Below are 7960 nucleotides of genomic sequence, written 5' to 3'. Positions count from 1 at the left end.
CTGTGATCACAGGTTCTCTGGGGACAAAATATAAATTGCACAGCCAACTCCGGAAAGTTTGTGGGGCTAAGAGGCATTACGCATTGGACATAATACTGACTCAGATTATATTCTCAGCTTTCCAGAAGGCATTTTGTAATTAATACAGCAATGCACAAGGGGACTAAGTCCTCCTTTGAACTATTTTGCAGTGTCAGTCTTTAACTTCTGTGAAATTCTTCCTGATCAACACCAATTAAATAAGAACCTGGATGAGGCCTGTATTATATAAGGAAAAGGTAACAGGGAAGAATTTCAACAGACAACTGAAGTCTCAGTAGGAGACTACAGAACAAATCTGCCAATTCTAACAACATATATTTAAGGACCAAACAGAATGAAGCTCTAATTAAAGAAATTCCATTTTTGCCCCAAGCCAGCACCCAGACAAGCAATTCAATACTTTTTTTCCAGCAGTCTTTCATTTCACATGTTTTTCTTCAGCTAGGATGAAGAAATCTCAGGCATTGCAGTGATGCAAGGAGGTGCCACTGGATCAGCAGTGCACTTCCCTCTGCATCTGTGCTGAACTCAAACCACAGAGTAGAAGATCTCTGGTTCATCGTCCTCAGTGCTGATGGAAGTTAACCCTCATGTCTTGAGAAAACTGCACACTGAGTCATTAGCATTCTGCCCACAGGAGTCCTCCCTGCGACTGCACTGGGGCATTGTGCTCCTGACACTGCATCCCATAAACCACCCTTTAATGCTGCATCACTGTGTTGGGTACTGGCCACACATCTCCCCCCAAAATTATTTGTATTTCAATGGTAGATGTAACAAGTATTTAATGTAAAAGCTTCAGGACAAAAATGTATATTTTACCTTATTGAATTAAAGATGCATAAGATAGCAGTAATGAAATGCAAAGGTAATGGGCTGAAACTCAGAGGGGTGAGTCTGTGTCTTACTTTCTATTAGACAAACAAAAACTATTTTAGGACATAGGAACAATTACTCCTTATTTTTAAATTCTGAATAGACTTGTTTCCCATCCAAAACCTAAATAAATCCTACTTTCAAGCTGAAGAGAATTTTTCTTAATCAAAAGCATGAAGGAAAAGAGAGTTGTGAGTTTGTTCTCCAAGTGATGTGAAATGTGGTAACCAGAAGCTGCACAATGTGAGATTAGGAAACCATACAAAATGGTGAAAGTATGTATATCAAACTTGATTTTTCACAGCTCTACCGAGCATAAAAGTGCTACTTCAGTGGAAGATATTATTAGAATTTGTAATGCTTTTGCCATGGAAATAGCTGTCATGTCACCCACCAGGATTATGGCTGAGTGGACAAATAAGAAGAGCAGATGATACATGAAAGCAGTAGAGATGGGAGCATTTTTCAGAATTAGACAGCAGTGACAAGGGAAATGAAAATGACATGTAAGGTCTAATTGGAATTCCTTTAGTCATTTGCAAAGGATATTAAAAAGCCTTTTTCAAAAGCACTCTTATCAACATTTTCTTCAGGAATTAGAGTACAGCATAATTTGGTCAGAACATAAGCATATTAATTTTTCATTCTGGGAGCAGGTGACAGCAAGCTTGCAGATACTCTGCAGAGACTGAGTTCTTGGCCCAGTCACAGCATACCAAAGCCAGGAGCAGAGGGCAAAGGACTGGACACACATGATCCACAGCTATAACCCTGTTGTATATTCTTGCCAGCATGCTAGTGCTCACAATTAGAAGACCAGAGTCCCAAGCCTCTGGAGCTGGCTCATGATCACTCTCCCAGAACTGGTTTCCAGGTTTACAGCCCCTGAAGTTCTGACACTATCAGGCAGAGAAGGTCAGATCCAGTATTTTCAATTTTCACCTGCTCGTATGGAACACTGAACTGTAAATGTCAAGTGCTTTTTTTCAGGTGCAACAAGGAAGAACCAGCAAGCACACTCAGCATGAAGTTTAGATCACAGCAAGAAAATGCTCACCAGTGGAGGCTCTGCAGTGAGCAGGCCAAGTTGTGGGAGTGGGGAAACAGGCATCATCACAAAGATACAAACTGTTTAACAAACTGCAGAATGCGGCCAAAAGATGCACAGAAAATTCAAGAAGATAATAAATGTATGCAAGAGCATTTAGTCCACTTCTCCAGTGCATTAACAAGCCCTCATTCTGGATACGCTTTTCTGACCATCATAGTACCAGACACTACTGATGTTTTCAGGAACTCATTACAACCCCAAATCGAGATCCTGTATTGTAGTGTCCAGCCCTCTCAGATCCCTCTGCTATTCTCTGGATTATTATTTTAATATGTGGATTTGGAGTTATTTCTTATGTGCATCACATAACATTCAACCACACTGCATTTCATTTATCACTTTTCTGCTCTGTCTCTCAGTCTTATGAAGTTCTGCCTGTCCTCACGTACCCTCTCTTTACTAATTTGAATAACTTAAGGCTATCAGCACATTTTGTCAGCTCACAACTGACCACCTATTTCAAGTCAGGTATAACTCTGTTGAACAGCACAGGTCCCCAGGAACTCCCCTGGTGATTTTTCAGTTCTGTGAGAACTCTGCGTTTTCTTGTGCAGCAGTTCCTGACTTTAAGTCCACGTAAGGTTTTTCCTTTTGGAAGGGTAGACAAAAGTGATATTCTGGGAGGCATCAAGTCTGTACCCCCTCCCCCATCTAGGCTCCAAGTCTGGAGCTTGTTCTGCTGGGCTCAGCACCTCTCACACTGCATTCAGAACCACATCTCTGAATTCCACTAAGTGCATCACCAACATTGCTGCCCCACAAAAAGACACAAAGATACAGTGTGTGCCTGCACCGATTCCTTACCCACTAGCTAGCTGCCTGCTCAATTTAAAAATGGGCTACAAATACACCAGTACAGCGTTAGCAAGATGCTCTCCTAGTGCCAGGGACAAAGGAGAAGCTGTTCTGAAAGAAGCAGCAGAGCCCCTTCCTGCTCAGACTTGCTTGCCCCACACTGAGCACAGCATAACACAGGAGAGCAGATACTGGGGGAAAATAAATCACTTCTGGCAGTTTGCCACATTTACTGTATGGTCTTTGTGATGTGACCATGCCCACATCTCTGTTTTTTCTCACAGGACTCTTTGTTTACTGAATGGAGGAGCTGGGTTTCACTTAGCAGTTATTCACTATTTTGATTTTCTTTATGGAGTGCAATTTAATTCCTGCTCTGAAGGAAGGATTAGTCATTTCCTCCAGTGTTTTCAAGGCTGTCACTCCTATCTGATCTCTGGGCACATCAGAAACATTCAGATGTCAAATGGGGAAAAAATGTGTGCAAACCCCGACAGAGTTCAGACGTGCAGCTGACTGCTGCCACTCCAAAAAGAAGTACAATCAAGAGCTGAACCTGGTTTGTTTCTTTCATCACCTCCAGCACCAGGGAAGATGGGACATTTTGCCCGAGGCTTTCACATGTGCCTTCTGACTGGGAGGGGGAACATTAAAAGAGAAAACCTTGGGTTCTCACTGTGTGCTATGGAGTAAAGGCTGCTTTGATAGATAGTGATTTGGGTCCTCGTGATCCAGTACTTACAATCCTTCACCTTTCAAAGCTAAAATACAAAGGCACTAAAGAGTCTCAAATCAAAAAGTCACTTCAAAAAGCAATTTCAAAAGTCACTGGACCTTTTTCCAGCATAGTGACAGTAATACTTCCCACTGCAAAGCCAAAGAGCTGTCGGCAGGAAAGGAGCTGCCCTCCCAGCACAGCAGGACTCCCAGCAAAACTATCTCAGGGCAGCCATAGCTTTGCCTGATTCAGTCTCAAAAACCTCCAGTGCCCTTCTGGCACTTGTTCTGTGCTGCACCCCTCTCTTCTTCCTTGGGTCCCACCATGGGATCATGGAGCAGTCAGGGAGCATTGTCCCTTGACACGTGGGCCAGCACTAACAAGAAAGATTTAGGTCCATCACCTTTATGACTTTTGTAGTATTTGTGCACCTCAGCCTGTTCTATGTCAGCTGTGGCTAGATGGCCTCCCCCACTTCTGAGTTGATCCATATTTACCCCGAATTTCTTTCAGCAGACAGCATACCTGCAGGATTCCTTCTTGCCACCCTTCAAGTCTGCCTCAGGTCTTTGCTCCAGCTGGGCTTTGGTCTTCCGAATTTTGTCCTTAAGCACACAAGCAATTCCTTTACACCCCTTCTTCTATCACGTGTCCCTGCTTCCATCTCCTGCAAGCTCCCAGTCCTGCCCCAGTCTTCTTGAATTGCTGTTTGTCAGAGTCAGCCTGAGGCAGACAGCTGGTATGGAAAATTATGGCCCATCATAGTTTCTCAGCTATAAGTAACTGAAACCAGCATCTTATAATGAGTAGGGTCAAGAAATTTTAATCACTGGTAACTCTACCCTTCCCACCTATAATTATTTATTGTCACATATTGCAGCCACGCACTGTACTCTGGCCAGAACTACGCAACCCTTTTAAGCAACCCTAATATGCGTTCGTGTTACCTAAATAAATATAGTATTGATGTATCCTAGTAGATACTTGAACATTCTCTCTGTTTAATATATTACCTTTCATTCTTCCTGGTAGGCAGCCTTAGCCATTTTCACTATATTTCCATGATTTTAATCTTCTTTTTCCCCTAGTCACAAGTCATTTTCTGCTCTCCAGCTCCTGCTGAGTTTTTTATTTAGACTTTTATTACATCTAATATTACTTGCCTGTATTCTGTTCCACTTTTCCTCCCCTGACCTCAAGCCCTTCCCTGCCTCCCAAGCTCCCTCATCCTTCTCCTTCTCTCCCTCATGCTGTGTCCTTGCCTCTCCTTTTCACAAGTAGTCAGTTCTCATCCTCATTCCTCTTCTCAGACACCCCCTTCTTGCTGGGCCCACCTCTTGCTGACAGCCATCTTGTTCCAGCACCGGAGATGTTTTCAGCTTTCTTTGCTATGGAGGGAACACATTTGTTGTCTGCTCTCTTTGGCAGTGTCCACTCACACAGAAGGGATGAGAAAGCTATCAGAGAGCCGCCTCCAATAATCAAAATTGAGGTTTGCCCATAGCGGATGCATATCTAGAAAGGAAGGTGGGGGGAAATGCCCATCTTCACGGTGGCTGGCAAAGTTGGCAACCCCAGGCCCACAGCACTGCTGAACGAGCAGCTCCAAGCAGGAGTCAGTCTGGAGCCCTGCACAGTACCCAGAGCAGCCAGATGGGTTCCTGTCATGGTGTGGATCACTGACTTGTTTTTAACATTTCAAAAATCAAGTGCATCCTTTTAGTTACTCTTATTTGTTTGCTTTTCTCTGCTAGTAAGTACTAAATATTTTAAACAGGCTTGCAAGGTACTGCTTAACAGCAAGTGTGGTCACTGCTGTGTATTAATAATTTAAAAGCCCTGGAATAAAAATAAAGCCTACAGCGATGTATTGTTTAACCTTGCTGTCCCACCCCTGCACAGGCACACGGAGGTGATAGCAGCTGATTCCTGAGGCAGTATGTGAGGACAGACTTCCTCTTCTCTCCCACCTTCTGCTTGTCCAGACATCCATCAGATGAGCACTCACAATACAGACAGTGGTCTGCTTTGTTCCCCCCCAACGTTTTCACTCTGCATAGAGGGTGTCCTGCTCCTCACTGCAGTGGCAGGCAGGTGATCATGCTACCTTTGCACCAGCCATGACTTATCAAGGGCCATGCCTGTTGAAATTCCCTCTCATTTAGAGGAACTCTCACCAATGTTTCAGCTTTTACTGAACAGCAACTCTCCTTAGACATACTTGCATTTGCTGGTGTGCCAGCAAGTGTCAAAGGCCCTCACTCAGGAGATGCCACTAAGAGAGAGTAAATGTCTGTGGGGGATCAGAGCAGGCTTGCAAGAGGAAGCTGAGTGCCTAACATTACCTCACCTGCCAGCCTGCCCAGTGGAGCTGGCACATGAAAGCAGATGAGGAAGGCACCAAGCCCTCAGGCTGAGAGCCATGGAAGCCATTTTGTGCACCCACAGCTGAAGGAGGCTGTCCCATGCCTTTGCAAGTACAACACAAAATATCTGAGCCAGAAAACAAAAACTTAAATAAAATTCCTGCCCATAGGATTATTAGTTATTATTATTTGAAGTACAAAAGCATACTTGTACTTAGATACAGGGAAATAAGGGGAAGAAGCAAGCAAGATACAGAAGGAATAATAGAATATAGAAACCCAGCATTGCCTTGGGTAACCTGGCCCGGGGAGGCACTGCTGGGTAACAATGACACAAACAATGCAGGCAGAATGTTAAAAATAGTAACACAGCAATTATTAGCACACCCATTTGCTATTCCCCTCCAGCTCTGTAACCCGAGAGAGCTCTGCTTCTGCCAAGCAAAATGTAAGGCATGTACTGTAGGTAGCATTAGCCTTCTAAGTACAGCCCTTCCCATACTGCTAAAAATAACTTTGCTTGCCTCTGAGCACCAGTCCTCAGGGCCAGTTTTGTTCTCCATGTTAAAACATTGGCACTATTTTGAGGCTATCTGAAAAAGTTATGTGGCCCATTTGCTGCCTGGAACATAAGACAACTGGGTGCCACCATGGTGCTCTCCTGCCTCAACTCACTGATCCTGGCAGCACCCTCAGCATAAAGACAGCCCTATGTATAACCAGTAGGGGCCCAAGGCACAGAAGAGGCTCTGCAAAGTCACGCTTCGACTTGTGAGCTCGGCAGCAAGCTACAAGCTCAGTGTGTGGAGCTGGCATGATCCTTCTACCAGCCACAGTTTCCTTCCTTCCAGCCAAGTCCACTTGTAAGAGAGCTTTGCCTGGCCTTTCTCCCAACCTGGACCAAACCTAGGTCCAGCCTTGGCAACATCTGAATGGACACTTGCCAAAGCATCCTAATGTATCCAGCTTTAAAAAAAGAGCAATAAATGAGGCTGAAACCAGAATAAATACACAAGAAACTCTGCTCATACTACTTCCTTCCCAGAGCAGGTGCAGCATTTGCACTGTGCATTTGAATCACACAGCTCCTTTCAGGCTGCCCACTGGGCTGGAAACCTCACAGAGGAGCACACACTCAGCCATCTCCTTCCTCCTGGCCAGGTCAGGACACCCTGCAGTACTCTGTACCTCCCAGCAAAGCCCAGAAACCTCTCACAGCACTCACACCTCCCATCTTTCCTACACACGCATTACCACGCACTCACATAGAAGGTTAACATCTACCCAGCCCTAGTGGCAGCCCTGCTATAGGAATCAGGTGTTAACATTGCTATATAGCGTTTCTCTGTGTTACTTCTAATTCTCTAGACAGATAAAGATTATCTTCCCATTATTAATCATCAATACCTTGATCCTGTCTAAGCCTTTGAACTTTACCCAAACAGTGATCTCTCATCAGGGTTCAGTTTGCTACACCTGCCATAGCTATTCCTAACTGGTGATCACACACCATACAGTTCACATTGATTTTCATTTTTTCAAAGGTATTTTAAGAAAATTATCATGCTATTGGTGACATACATCAGTGAACAACTAAGGGGTGATGGAGGAGGGGAAGAGAGCAGCAGAGGCACCAGCAAGGCACCTCAGCAGCCACCTGGGTGCACATCTTGAGCAGTGCAAGCACCAGTCCTCAGAATCAGAAGAGATCAGCATGCTGTCCCTGCTGGGATACATGAGGCTCAGGCAGGCCCTGCTGCCAGGAGACTGGCACAGCCCAGCAGGAGGTTGGAAAACCACCAAGCCAGCAACAGGCTCTCGCCAGCTTTGCTTTCTCTCTGCCAGGTGCTGCCAGCTTCCTGCAGTCTCCTCCTGCATATGTTTGATATGGCAGCTGCTGAAAGGACTAATGCTACTCCTATAGGAAAATGGAAAAAGGGATGAAGAATGCAGATATACTGTTAGATACTTCCAGAATCACATGCAGGAAACTGCTCTCCCAACAAGCCTTGCTGCCTGAGCTGTGAAGGGCACTGGGGTTTGAGCTCAAGG

The sequence above is a fragment of the Coturnix japonica genome, chromosome 3, assembly GCF_054131305.1.
Source record: "Coturnix japonica strain WE chromosome 3, WE-NBRP24, whole genome shotgun sequence".
In the NCBI taxonomy this organism is placed as follows: domain Eukaryota; kingdom Metazoa; phylum Chordata; class Aves; order Galliformes; family Phasianidae; genus Coturnix; species Coturnix japonica.
The sequence above is the reverse complement of the archived record's forward strand: the minus strand, read 5'-3'. Positions refer to the sequence as shown.